This window comes from Castor canadensis, chromosome 4, assembly GCF_047511655.1.
Source record: "Castor canadensis chromosome 4, mCasCan1.hap1v2, whole genome shotgun sequence".
Lineage (NCBI taxonomy): Eukaryota > Metazoa > Chordata > Mammalia > Rodentia > Castoridae > Castor > Castor canadensis.
Window position 1 is genome coordinate 14,162,588 of NC_133389.1, and position 15,196 is coordinate 14,177,783.

At 38.5% G+C, this 15,196-nt stretch overlaps 1 pseudogene; it reads left to right on the top strand.

The window, feature by feature from the left end:
• The first annotated feature begins 7,800 nt into the window (after positions 1-7,800).
• LOC109697072 (serpin B6-like) lies at positions 7,801-11,173 on the top strand (annotated as a pseudogene).
• The last annotated feature ends 4,023 nt before the right edge of the window (positions 11,174-15,196 follow it).

The window sequence follows — 15,196 nt, forward strand, 5'->3', positions numbered from 1 at the left end:
TTCTATCAAAAAGTCTCACTTATTCACAAATGTCTAGTGATTTCCTAAATTGTATTAGGTATTTTACAGAAGTAGCTGAAATATCATTCTCAGCAACAAGAAATCCCTGATGAATCTGAGCTCAAGAGGCTAAGTAACTTGAAAGGTTCTAATGGCCCTCAAAGGGTAGAACATGGATTCAAGGTCAGGTCTAATAATGCCAGAGACATCATTCTCAGTAAGGGGCTGAGCTGCCATCTCAGCTCCTAAGGGAAGAGCAGCTGTTGGCATGGTACAGGAGTATAAGCAACTAGAAAGAAGTCTTTTTTAGGAAGTCTCATTCCTCTGGCTCTGTCTACCCATGTTGAAACTGGGGCTTGGAAATTTCTGCCATCAAAACATACAAAATTGGCCAGTGCAAGAATTTACTGGGATATAGAGCCAAGGTCAGGTGAAAATTCTGATAGGCTGCCTCTTCTTCCCTTATGTCCTTCAAATACTTTAACACATGAGTCTTTTAGGGAAATTTCTTATCCAAATTTAAACACCATTCAAAAACCTATAAATAATAGGAAAAGAAACCCCTGTAAAACATAAGGAAACCTTGAATCCTTCTGGTAACATGAAGGAATCCTTTGGTGCACCAGAAAACTCTCAATAATGACTGAAAAAACTGAAATCCAGGATCATGTCAAAAAAGACACCACTGATGAAAATGCTGGCAAGAGAGGGTTTCTAAGAAAGGTAGACATAATTCCAAGAATTCTGGGCTACATATGGACACAGGAATACATAAGCATAATTACAGAATGGGACCCTCCAGCAAACCACTAGAATTAAGTGAATAAAGAAGGAAGATATAGATCAGCAATTGAATATGAGACCCACAATTTTCCAAAGTAAACAGCAAAACCTTGGGAAATTTATTTGGGCTACTTTTAGATTAATACCCTGAGTTTAGTGTTAAGTGAAAAATTAGCATGAGCCAGATCTGCATAAAATATGTACTTTGGTTGAAGTTATTCATATCTTCACTTCCTTTTGGAAAGTGCTATGTAGACTTCCTTTTAAACTCATTACTGATGCATCATTGAAATATTCAAAATGTGAATTATTTCACATTGTGGAAAATGCAAAAATATAGACAGAGTAAAAAGATCAATGGTTACTAAGGTCCTGAGGGGAAAAGGGAAGGATCAATGAGTGTAATGGAGAGGAGTTATGGAATAGTGAAACATCACCAAGATTAACCCAGTTGTACACAATGGACCTTGTGTGATAATGTATCAGTGTACATTCAAAGAATATAACAGAAGTGCCACTCTGGTTGGGATGCTGATAATGGGTGAGGCTTACCTGTGCAAAAACAAGGATAATGTATGAAATGCCTGTATCTCTCTCTCACTTTTGCTATGAACCTAATAAACTAAAAACAAAACTTTACAAATATCTATAATGAAAAGGTATGATCAATGGAACTGAATATCAAGTTCAGAAACAGACTCAAGTACATTAAGCTACTTATTGTGCAATAGAGGTGGTATGTCAGATAATTAGTGAAAAGATGGAGTTTTAATAAATAGGATTGGAACAATGGAAAATCCATTTGAAAATGAATCAAAACTGTTTATTTTCCACAGCATTAACAATCCAATACATCAGCAATCTAAATATATATAATGAAGCTACAGAAACAGTGGAAAGAAGTATGGCAATTGTATGGGATTGAGAAAGTCCTCCTAAGCATGAGTCAAAATCTAAAGACAATAAAGGAAAAAAATCATTCAATTTAACTATATATAACACTATATGCTAAAATCACTAGAAGTAAGTCCATGTCAAAATAAATGACAACCTGAGATTAAAGATTTGCTGCTTATATTATGGACAAAAGACCACCTGTGCTAATATAAAAAGGTATTTTAGGAATCAAGAAGAAACAGACAACTGCCCCTGTAGTGAGCTTTCTCATGCTCTCTTGTTCCTCCTGACCTAACTGGAGGTACAGAAAGGACAAATGATAGACAGACACACATAAAGTTGGGATCAAGTGTGCTGGAGACACACAACAGCCTCATTGCTTCTTTTCTTCTCTATTCTTTAAGGCCTTACTCTTTTACAATTCTTTAACACCTTGCTCCTTTTCTATTCTTTAAAGTCTCTTTCTTTAGATTCACACTGACCCCTGTTTTCTCTTTAGCTTTCTTAAACTGTTGGCTGTCCCATGTTCTCTTTAATCTCTCTTAAAGTATCAGTGCTCAGACTTGCAGACAAACAACAGCAGCCACATCTAAAAACTGCATTAGCATCACTATTAAAGTCTCAGTCCTTACACTTGCACTGTCCCATGTTCTCTTTAGATTTTCTTTAGCTTAGCTTTTCTAAAGCCTATGTATAAAGTTCTCAGTGCAGAAAGCTGCTCTGGTGGAAACACACAGCCAGCAGCAATGTCAGTATCAGCCAATCAAAAATCCCCATCAAAAAACCTTGAGTCCTCCTTCAGAGAGTCTTTCATATCCAGTGGTAAACAGGGAGGTGGAGCAACAGTCCTCTGGGAGGGTCATGACATTGTATAAGACAAACCTGCCTTCTACTTCTCAGAATGAAAACAATTTAGGAAAAGCAGCTGTGCTGCATTTTGCCTTCACCCTCTTCTTGGCTGGGGTGATGCCAAACTCAGCCTGCAGATTACTGGGGACAGCTGTCCTTGTGTCACGTTCTCTTGGGCATCTCATAATGTGCTTCCTGCCCACACCCCTTGCCATGAAAAAGTCATGAAGAGTTCACAACAAAACAAACCAAACAGAAAAGGGGCAATGATATCTTAAATATATGAAAATACGCTGAATCTCACCACAAAATAGAATCTATTTCTCATCTTTTGTATTGGAAAGAACCACTTGAGAGTAACCCAGTTAGCAAGGCTGTAAAGAAAGAAATACTCAGGAACAGTTGGTGAGAGGAAAACATGTTCCATTCCTTATGGAAGGGAATTTGTCTCAACAAGCCGCATCATTTACCTTTGAGGCTAAGAGGAGATGGACATTTAATCATATTTGAGTTTTGCTGTGTTTTACAAAATTAACAGATCCCACCGCAGCTCAGTTCTGGAAAACACAAATTTTAGAACATTAATAGGTTGATGCAAGGGAACACTGGTTCAGGTTTGGGGATTTTTGTTTCTGGGACTAGGTAGTGCCTGATGACACGAAGGGGACTCAGAACTCTCTTCCCTTTGTCGTTTGCAGGCCAGAGGTAATGTAACATAGGGAGTAGCTTTTGTAGTAAGGGCAGTGGGTACATTGTGTCAAGGGCTCAGTCTGTGTGCTGTGATTAACAAATCACTAAGGGAGAAATTGAGTGGCCCACATATGTCAGTAGAATTCTGGAGAACTGGGTGGAGGAAGATTTTCCTCTGCCTTTGGGGGGAAAACACCTCATTTGAGACACAACTCAACTTTTGAATGAGAAGTTTCCTGCAGACAAAGCAGGTAGAATGCGGGCAGGGAAACAGGGGCCTTGGTTTAAAGTCCATCACAGAATGAATGGCTGATTTCCCAATTCTGGCAACCAACAAATGACCTTCCCTACCCACCTCTCAGGACCTCTGTGTCTCACTGCACAGGATCTATTTGGAGCTCAGTCTGGGACTAGGACCCACACTTGCCATGAGGGGTGGGAGAAGGCACTGGAATAGATTCAGGAGCTAACGATTAAGTGAGGTCTTTCCTGCCATGTCCCTGAGCTTGCCTTTTTCCAGAAAACCAACAGTTGGACCAGAAGATTCCTTTCTGGAGAAAAATTTTAGCACTGGTTTCTCACAAAATCACATTTGCGTGACTCAGTCTCTCCATTGACACATGAGAGTAAGGCACGAAGCAAAAAACATAGTGGGCTTCAAAGAAAAGAACATTGGCACTGAGCTTTCTCAGCCGAGACAGATGTGCAACCCCAAAGTGAAACAGGTTCAGAAAAGGGTGGGTTCAATAATCAGACTGTCAATAGTAGTTAATGCAAACACAATAGAATTAGGAAACAGAAGAGAATACACTTGTCCTCCAGTGGAAAGCATCTAAATGCACATATGTCTTTAAACAGAAAGGTGAATCCAATCATTAAATGCCAACCTAATATACATTACGCTGCATCTGGGGACTTACATTAATTATCCTAGCTTTGTCACTAGTATGAACTAATAATAGCAGAAATATTTTTGGGTAGTATCAACTTTCATCTACTCCCTGAATATTCATATTTTTTTATTTTACAAATATCGTCCTTTAAAAATAACACAGGGAGAGATGATGATAAAATTTTGAGCTAGAAAAAATCAAAAGGTTAAGTTCTTCCTGCTGAATAAGGATGGTTGTGATATGGCCAACAGATAAAGGACTTAAAGAAATCTGCAATAGCCACATTGTAACAAATTAAGCATCAAGAAGAAAATAAGTTAGCCTGGCCCAAAAGACCAAAAATCATATGTTCTCCCTCATATGTAGACATTAGGTCAAGGGCAAACACAGCAATGGGATTGGACTTTGAGCACATGATAAAAGTGAAAGCACACAAGGGAGGGGTGAGGATAGGTAAGACACCTAAAAAATTAGCTAGCATTTGTTGCCCTTAACGCAGAGAAACTAAAGCAGATACCTTAAAAGCAAATGAGGCCAATAGGAAAAGGGGGACCAGGAACTAGAGAAAAGGTGAGATCAAAAAGAATTAACCTAGAAGGTAACACACATGCACAGGAAATTAATGTGAGTCAACTCCCTGTATAGCTATCCTTATCTCAACCAGCAAAAACCCTTGGTCCCTCCTACTATTGCTTATACTCTCTCTACAACAAAATTAGAAATAAGGGCAAAATAGTTTCTGCTGGGTATTGAGGGGTGAGGGGGAGAGGGAGGGGGTGGAGTGGGTGGTAAGTGAGGGGGTGGGGGCAGGGGGGAGACATGACTCAAGCCTTATATGCACATATGACTAATAAAAGAAAAAAAAGAAGAAAATAAGTATTTGTTAACTAAAATAGATTCCTTATACAACACCAAGTCTCTTCTATGTTATGTTATTCCTAATTTACATTTAATTTTATACGTTCCCATAGCAGTGATATTTTTTATACTTTCATTAATATCCAATTATGGATATAGGTGACAGAATATAACCAGTTTTCTGTAGGCATTTATTGATTTTCTTTGTATCCAATTTTCATATTTTCAACAGTATTTGTGAATTTCAGTGACATTTTTTGAAATGCAGTGTTTCATTTAGAATCTTCTATATTTCATTTTATTTTCTCCCCTCTCTCTGTTATTCCTTTCCATCCCTTTTTTTGTTTCTGGCTTCATTTTGAAACTTTGGTGCCCCAATTTACAGGATTGCTTGTAGAATGTATGAAGAACTGCCTACTTTACCAGTATTGGAAATGAGTGGTTTTATACCTAAGAATTTCACGTTTTAAAAGATATCTTTGACTTGCTTACTGCCATTCCTTTCTCCCTAGAAGACTGTGTATGTAGTTATTAAGAAGGTGAACTCTAGAGTCATCCAGACCTGGTTGCCAATCCTTGGTCTGCTCTTTGAAGCAGGGCCATCTCAGGGGAAGACACTTACACAGCTAAGGCTTTACTTGTAAAGTGCAGATATCCATACTAGACCTCATGGGGTTCTATGTATTAAATGAAATCCTACAAAGGAAGCTGTAGTCTACAATCTAACAAGTCCACTAAAGATTGTTGTTTATTCTTTTCCTTTAAGATGAAAACTTCCTGTAATTATTGTTGTTTATCTTATAATTTTGCTAAAGTCCTTTGCACAACTGTTGATTGGAGTCTGTTTTCTTAGCAAATTTTTCTTGTGCTCATTATCAAACAAATGAAGTTATTTATTTGTGTAAACATTTTTTATTGTTTATTCATCTGTTCTTCCTCATGATAGTCTATTTTAAAATGTGGAAATGAAGTAGTTTTAGTGAAATTGTTGAACTTCTATGAATCTTTCCAGATGAGCCACTGGGTATTTCTTTGAGTGCTAGATGCTCTGGTAAAACACTAATGAAATAAATTGTGAAATTTCACAGTGCATTTGGGTGCTGCTCCCTGAGACCTCCCTGCCTGCATCCTGGCTCTGCTGTGCTTTTTTGCTGACTTTTTCACCAACTGGATCTTAGATCCTCACTTGTTGTCTCACTTGGATTCTTCTAAATCTACTCAGCACTTTTTCAAGCCAGGGATTCTCCAGCAGCTGTGGAAAGAGAAGGCATTGATGAGTTTCCCCTTTATGCTCTATGTTCTCAATAAATAGAATGAGAATTTTATGACATTATTTCTACAGACCTGCTCTGCCTTAGCATTTATGAGTCTGCTGTTCCTACAGACCCAAAAATGTCCACTTTTCCCATCCCATTCAAACTTCTTAGTTTCAGTCCTGACACAGCAACTGCCTGGTTATCCAAGGCCCACAGACCAATGTCCTGCATAGCAGGGGCTGCAGAGACCTGTAAAGGCCCTCAGTTTTACAGACTTGACATGTAGAATTGGAGAAGGTAAGCACACTACAAACGATGCTGAATAGTGCTCCCTAAAATTCATTTCCATCTTGAACCTCACAATGAAATTTTATTTGGAAATAAGGTCTTTGCATATGTACTTTGTTCAAGATACTGAGATGAAATCATTCTGGATTTAGGGTGAGCTCAAAATCCAATGACTATGTTCTTTTAAGAAGAGACATACAGAGATGAAGGTGATGGGAAGATTGAAGCAGAGTTTGGATTGAGCTTCTGTGAGCCAAGAAATGCCGTGGATTGCTGACAACCTTCAGAAGCTTGGAGAGTAGGGATGGGCTCTCCCTCAGGACCTCCAGAAAGAGCCAGTCTTGCTAAAACACAGCTTTCTCGCTTCTGACTGTAAGCAAGAAATCTCCTGTTTCAAACAACAGATTGCCATAGAAAATGAATACACTGTGACAAAAAAATCAGGTGTAGCAAAACTCCATTTGACCATGAGTCTCTGGCTGTTGCAGAATTGGGTAATGAAGAGCCTGGTCTGGATGTAGTAGGAGGTTCCAAGAAAAATGTCGAATGATTGGGCTTTGCTCTGTGTGTAGGTTTCTTTAAAAAACAATTGAAGGTCAAAGGTTAATTGATTATAAGTGTTTTATGTATCTTTGTGTATTTTTTAAAATCATCTTTTATTTTGAAGATTCAGAATGGGATCCTTTTTTCAACATTATAAAAATATTCAATCACTTAGATCGTGAACTTTTGTGATTTAGTTTATCATACTAAACTACTTTCAAATTATAAATATGTACTATTTGATGAAACAAACCAAAGAATAAAATTATGTGGGAAAAATAACTTAATTTCTGTTTCCAACACCAATCAGTAGCCAATCATGTGTTATTCTTCTACACATGCTCTATGCTTACAACATGTAATCGGGTATGTGCCGCTGTTAGTCACTTCTTCAAAAAACATGATGTATTAGGACATGATTATTCGGCTTTTCCTTTAATGTTAAATGCATGCATTACATGCTTTTGAGGGATCCATAAAGAATAATTTTTCATGTGTACCTATTTACTTACTGAATGAAAACTTCAACTGTAACTACTAATGAATAAAAATTTAATAGGCTTGTCAACACATTAATCAGTTCTGTCTTAAAATCAACTCTTTAGGATTTGTCATCATGAATGCTCTGACAGAAGAAAACATCAAATTTGCCTTGAACCTTTTGAAAAATCTGGGTGGAAACGATTTGGAAAAGATATTATTTTTTACCCTTGAGCATCTCCTCAGCCTTGGCAATGGTCTACATGGGGGAGAAGGGAAGCACTGCAGCCCAAATGGCCCAGGTACCACAAGCTGTTTCCAGAATCAATAAATGCTGCAACGAATATATACGTTGAAATAACCTTCTATATTTCAAAATCCAAAGAAATTTTTGCATACAAATAACTCTGCTAGTGGCGCAGATATGAGGATGGGGAATTGAAAGGATGGATCATAGAATCACGGCCTGTCCATCTTTGGTGGTCAGGGCTCACTCATGTGGGTGCTGCACCAGGCAGTTGGTTGGAAGTGAAAGAAGGCCTCTTTCACCTGGGGTCTTTGTGCTGGAAGACAGCTGGGCCCACTGTCCTCCTACAGGTACGAGGATCCTTCCATGTGGCCTTTCCTATATCAGTTTGAACTTCCCTATGGAGTGGTGACTGGTTAAAAGGAGTGAGAAGCCCAGAGAAGTGTAATTTTTCTTGCATTCTGTTTCTCAGAACACGTCACAAGGCTAGCCTGGGTACAAGGACAAGGTAGAGAGAATCCATTTTTTGGTTTGATTTTTGATTGTTCTTTGAGTCTGTGTTTCAATCCAGACAGGCATCAATCTCACCATCCTTCTGTCTCAGCCTCTCAAACTCTTGTATTATAGGCAAGTTTCACCATCCCCTGCTGAGATACTATCTATTTGTATTAGGATTGCCATGTGTATGCAGAATTTAGACTTATTGTTGGTACACATGTTTGCAGGTAAACTACCACAAGTAGTGAACATTTTGTTAAGGTTGGAGGAAGGCATTCCCACTATAGTGATACTCAGAGAATTCTCCTTTTTTAAGGTAGTAGTTAGAGAGCATCATTTCTGGATTTTTAAGGAGAAAAGAACATTCAGGATTAACCATTCTCCATGGTTGAGACCCTGAGGTAATGAGACAAGCCAGTAAAAGAAGGTCATTTGATATTCAAGAGAAGAAATGGACAGAGTGATTCAGGAACAGGAAGTACCTGACTCTGTTGACTGTGTCTTGTGTGTCATCTGGGTTGATTTTCACTGTAATGTTTATACGATTTAATGTTTATAGAATGAGAAAACACCTGTGCAAATGGTGTTTCAGGAATCAACTTTTAAAATGACCTATGTAGAAGAACTATCAACCAAGTTTCTCATTCTTCCCTGTGTTGGAGGGGAGCTGAATATGATCACGATACTTCCAGGTGAAAACTCTAACTTGAAAATGGTAATGAGTGTGCAGTTTACATTTTATCGTATTAAAGGTTCTGACAAACCCTGCAGGAAAACAACTTTGGAAATCTGCTGTTACCAGTTTTTTCCTAATATATTTAGCCTCCTGCCCTTTTCCATTGTTATCGTTACATTGAAGGTGAGGGTCTTCTGAATACTCAACACACCTTAGAAAGGACACAACCTGGGTTCAAGTTGGAGTTACTCAGTTTCAATGTCCTGTTTTACCATTTAGGAATTATTCTTTCTTCAGCCTTTTTATGCCTATGGAAAATGATGGCAGCACATATCTGAATTAACCAGCATTCTGCTGCTGTGAGAAAATATCTGAGATTTAAAAAAAAATCTTAAAAGAGGAAAAGTTTAATTTGCCTCATGGTTTCAGGAGATTCCATTCACCACTTGTTCCTATCACTTTGGGCCTGAGTCAATGTTGAGCATCATAACAGAGAACTCCTGGGTAGAGGAAAGCTGCTCACCTTATGGGAGGAGGTAAAGAGAAAGAAAGAGGGAAGACAGGAGGGATAAGTGAGGTAAAAATCAACAATCCACAGGGCTTTGCTCCAAGGACCCACATCCCAACCTCTCAAAATTCTACCACCTCCTGATAAATCCATGAAATATGAATGCACTAGTGAATCCCTTTATTAATGAAGTAACAACAGTCATATCCAATCGTCTTTCAAAAGCATAGCATCTGGAAACCAGGACCTTGGCATATGGGCTTTAAGGGATATTTTAGATCCAAACAATATCATTCTCTATAAATGGTCATTGTAAAACTAAGGGAGAAATGTACATAATGCATTTATTCCAGTTACAGAGTACGCCACTGACAAGTATCAATAGTCCTGTCCTCAACATTTCTAAATCACAACTTTGTCCTTTAGAAAGCAGTTATGAGACTCAGTGGCTCAGTGCCACTTTTAAAACATTTGATTCTTAATTAGTAGGACTTTAGTAGTGCTTGAGATTGTATTTTTAATGTACTCTTGGGATGCTGAGTTGCTGGCTCATGGACCATATACTGAGTAGCAAGGTGGTAGAGAATCAGTGAAGACTTTTGAAAGTCAGTGATTGGCTCTTTCAGAGAGCAATCCAATATGTTTAATGGAGGCACATGGAGGAGAAAGAATGTGGAAGGATAGAATGGAAGCTGCTGTGCTTTTTTAATAAAACATGACAAGGTCTGAACAAAGGCAATGGTGATAGAGACAGAGGAAGGCTACTACTGAACAGAGAATGGTGATGGATTCATTAGGGAGAAGGGCAGGTAAAGAGAAGTCCAGCCTTGGCATGCTTCTGTAAGACAGAACCCCCAAAATGAAAACAAATGGCCATCCTCTCATAAATGCTGTCCTAGCTATGCCATAGTTATATCTTTCTGTCTCAGGAAACAGGCTTTTCTTAAGACTTGAGAGTCAAAATAAAGACAAACAAACAAACGACAACAAAAAACTCCAATGACAGCAACAAAAAATTATCACCTACTTAACAAGCCTACAACTACTGTGATCTCTTTTAGCCATGCACTGTCCAATCTGGAAGCCAGCAGACAGCTAAGACTGCATACATTCAAATTAATGAAAATTAATTTAAATAAAAAATTCACTTCTTTCCTTGTTGCACCCACCTTTCTAGTGCTCAGTAGCCACATTTGACTAGCGGCTAACCTACTACGCAGCACAGAACGAAAGCACTAACATAAAAGCAGAAAATTTTATTGGGCAACATTACTCCAGACATTAAGATCTCCAATAGCCTTTCTTTTCTAGGTGGAAAAGGCTCTCTTATGAGAAATTATCAAGTGGACAAATTCAGAGATGCATAGAAGCGAAGTGGAAGGTTTTCTTCCTAGATTTGAACTGGAAGAAGAGTATGCTATGGATGATGTCCTTTGAGATTTGGGCATGGTAGAAGCTTTTGAACAAGTCAGGGCTGACTTCTCTAAAATGCCATTTAAGAAAGAGCTGTATTTTTCCAAGGTTGTACCCAAGTCCTTTGTGGAGGTAACTGAGGAAGGTACAGAAGCAGCAACTGCCACTAGTACCTTTTCCTTAACCTGCTGTGCACACACTCCAGGGTTCTGTGCTGACCATCCATTCCTTTTCTTTATCCAGCACAGCAAAATGAATGGTATTCTCTTCTTTTCACAACTTTCTACTCTATGAAGAAATAATGATATCCATTGGATACAGCTGTTTTCATTCTCTTACTGGCCTGCTTTTCTCAGACACCTTATAATGTGCCTGCAACCCAAAGTGACCTCATCAGTGTAGTGGAGGGAAATCAGACATTAAGAATCTAGTTTGAAATTCCTTATTTGTGTGTATGTGTGTTTGCTTGTAAATGATGTCTAGAGCCTGAACTATTCATCCTCCAAGGTCTTATTGTCCACTTAGCAACTTCTCTCTGCTTACATCTCAGACTTTGCTCTACTTCCTTTATTACCATTTATGTGCAGTTCAACTGTCACAGCTACTTCCTGTCCTCATTTTGTATAGGGTGCTTCCCCTAATCCTGTGGGGTTTCTATTCTCCCAAGCACAAAATAAATGTCTTTTTTTGTCATCTCTTGTGCTGCATTGACATCTTGACCCACATTTACTGAGATTGTGAACTTAAAAGCTGAGAGGTGTGGGGAGCAGGTTTCAGAAGTCTGCTAAGGGAACCTCCAGTCCTTAGCTTCCTGCCAGCTCTTTGAAAACCAGCAAAGAAATGGGAGAGAAGTTAACACAGACCAGAGAGATAGCAGTCCAATTTGTGTCCCGTGTTTCTGTTTTTCACATCCTTTAAGTTTCAAAGGTCTACAAGGTAACATGGCTATGCAAGTGTTGAAATTTCCACTTTTTCAGAAGTTTTACAAATTGTTACCAGGAAGCAGAGGTGTTTATATGGATGTTTTTCACAATAATATAGGTTAGACAGATTTATGAGTAAATAAGAGAAGTCTTTATTCTCTTTCAAATATTAAAATATAGATAAGTTTCCTGGAGCCTTCCTGTTACTTGCTTGAAATACACTAAGACCTTCACCATGTAAGTTTCCACACACAGAAAACAATGATATGCATTCTGTCTTAAGTACTCCTTGTTTGTCAAATTAGCTGTATGTTATGTTCACTTTGTAGAGTTATCAATTATTAGCCTGTTGTAAGGCCTGAAATATGAGGTCCCTGAAATCACCTGTTCTGTTATCACAAGTAAAAAGTGAAGCTTGAAACCTTCCAGCATTAAAAAAAAAAAAAAAAAGATCTCTGAGCTTTTCTGGTCCCAAATACCTAACCAGGCAGTCCCTCAACAGATATGTATTTCTCTTTCTACCAAGCAAGAAAGCCTCCTTGATCATCTAGTTCCCCTATCAGCTGGACTAGCTGTACTCCACCTGGTCCTCTTTGCCACCCTGAAAAATTGATCAAAAACCTCTCACATCCTCTTACAGGATCCAGGGGACACCTATCCCTCTTGTTACTGGAAAGCCTACCTTTCCCACAGTCTGCTGGCTCATCCTATTCCTGATTACAACTGCCATCTGGTCCTGTCTGGCATGTTTATTGATCTTCTGGTTTTTATTAGGAGCTTTATCTAAGTTACTTTATTTCATCTCAAAAACAAAAAACTCCGGATATATCTGAGACTCAGGAATTAAGTATTGAGTTCTAGTGCCTGTCAGGTGTATACTTGAATTCAGTGACAGAATTCATGACTGAATTCTCATTAAGGGGATGAGCTACTTACCTCAGCTCCTAAAGGAATGGCAGCCATTAGCCCAGTGCATGAGGAGAAGGGAACAGGAATAGGTCTGTCTCTAACATGAAGTCTCATTTCTCTGGCTCCTTCCTCACATGGAGAAGGTGAGACTTAGAACCTTCTGCACCAAAAATATAAATGTCAGTTCATTCATACAGATTTGAGGATGTGGATTCAAGGTCAAGGTGTTTGGGCTCCACAAACTCTGTAATGTCCTTTCTTCCCTTCTTCTCTACACCTGCCACCTGGACACTAAGTCTTCAACACCTGAGTCTTTGGATGACACTTCAGATTCAAAGACTCCCACCAACCAAACCCTAGAAATAAAAGGAAAAAAGCAAACACATAAATAATTCCTTAATCCCACTGGGCACAAGAAGGAATCCTATGGTGGAACAGAAAATCTCTCAGTGAGAACTGAAAAATGAAAAGCCAGAATTATGTCAAAAAAGTTACTACTGAACAAATGTTCATTAGAGTGACTGCAATGAAAAGTGGAATTCATATTCTGAATTCTGGGGTGTTACACCTGGATATGTGGATACAGGAGTACAGGTTGGAGCCCTGGAAAACCTACTACAGGTTTACTAGTTAAAGAAACAATGACAGAAGATATAGATCAGCCCTTGATATGGATCCGCTTATATCTATCACCATGTACTAGTATCAATTCAAAATGGATCCAGGACCCAAGTATCAGACCTGAAACTCTAAAGTTACTACAAGAAGGAGCTGGAAATACTCTGGAGCTAATAGGTATAGGCAAGGACTTCCTCAATAGAACCCCAGCAACCCAGCAACTAAGAGAAAGGATGGACAAATGGGACTTCATAAAATTAAAAAGCTTCTGCACAACAAAAGAAATGGTCTCTAAACTGAAGAGACCACCCACAGAGTGGGAGAAAATATTTGCCAGCTACACATCAGACAAGGGACTGGTAACCAGAATGTACAGGGAATTCAAGAAACTAAACTCTCCTAAAATCAATGAATCAATTAAACAATGGGCAACTGAACTAAACAGAACTTTCTCAAAAGAAGAAATCCAAATGACAAAAAAGCACATGAAAAAATGCTCACCATCTCTAGTCATAAAGGAAATGCAAATCAAAACCACACTAAGATTCCACTTCACCCCTGTTAGAATAATCATCATAAAAAACACCACCACCAACATGTGTTGGTGAGGATGTGGAAAAAAAGGAACCCTAATCCATTGCTAGTGAGAATGCAAGCTGGTGCAATCACTCTGGAAAATAATTTGGAGACATCTTAAAAATGTAAACATAGACCTGCCATATGATCCAGTAATCCCATTCCTGGGGATATACCCAAAGAAATGCAACTCAGGTTACTCCAGAGGCTCCTGCACACCCATGTTTATTGCAGCACTATTCACAATAGCCAAGTTAGGGAAACAACCAAGATGTCCCACTACTGATGAATGGATCAAGAAAATGTGGTACTTGTACACAATGGAATTTTACTCAACCATGAAGAAAAATGAAATCTTATAATTTGCAGGTAAATGGATGGAACTAGAGAACATCATTCTGCGTGAGGTCAGCCAAGCTCAGAAGACCAAAAATCGTATGTTCTCCTTCATATGCGGACTTTAGATCTAGGGCAAGTGTAGCAATGTGGTTGGACTTGGGTCACATGACAAGGGGAGAGCACCTAAGGGTGATATAGAAATAGGTGAAAACCCAAAACATGAAAGAATTTGATGTCCCCACTCCAGAGGAGCAAATACAGAAACCTTAAAGTGACAGAGGTTATCATGAGAAGGGAATCAGTAACCAGTGTAAAGATCAGTTAGAGATGAATCAACATGGGTCATACCACATGTTCATGAAAGCAATGCTAGGAATATTTCTGTTTAGCTATCCTTAACTAGCAAAAACACTTTGTCTTCCTTATTATGCTTGTGTCTTTTCTACAACAAAATTAGTGATAAAGACAGAGCAGGACATGCCTGGAACTGAGGAGGGAAAGGGGGAGAGGGTGGAAGAGGGGGAGAGAGGGCAGAAATAACCCAAACAATGTATGCACATGTGAATAAATGAATTTTAAAAAGTAAACAGCAAATTTTAGACGGGTTAATTTTTGGTTAGTGTCCTGAATTCCATGATAAGTAAAAATTTGCAAGAATAGGGTATACAGGACAAAGGAAATGCATTGACTGAAGTTAAGTTATATCTTGCGTTCATTTTGTAAAGTTGCTGTAAACACTTCTTTTGTAAACTTGTTAGTGATGTGTCTTTGAAATATATAAAACCAAAATCTCATATTCTGGAATAGGGCAAAACTATATAGAGAGTAAAATATCAACAGTTACTAGCTGCTGGGGGAGAAGAAGGGAGGGACTAAAAATTGTAGTGCACAGGATTTATATATATATACTTATAATATATTTTATTGGTAAACATATGACATTAAATATTTG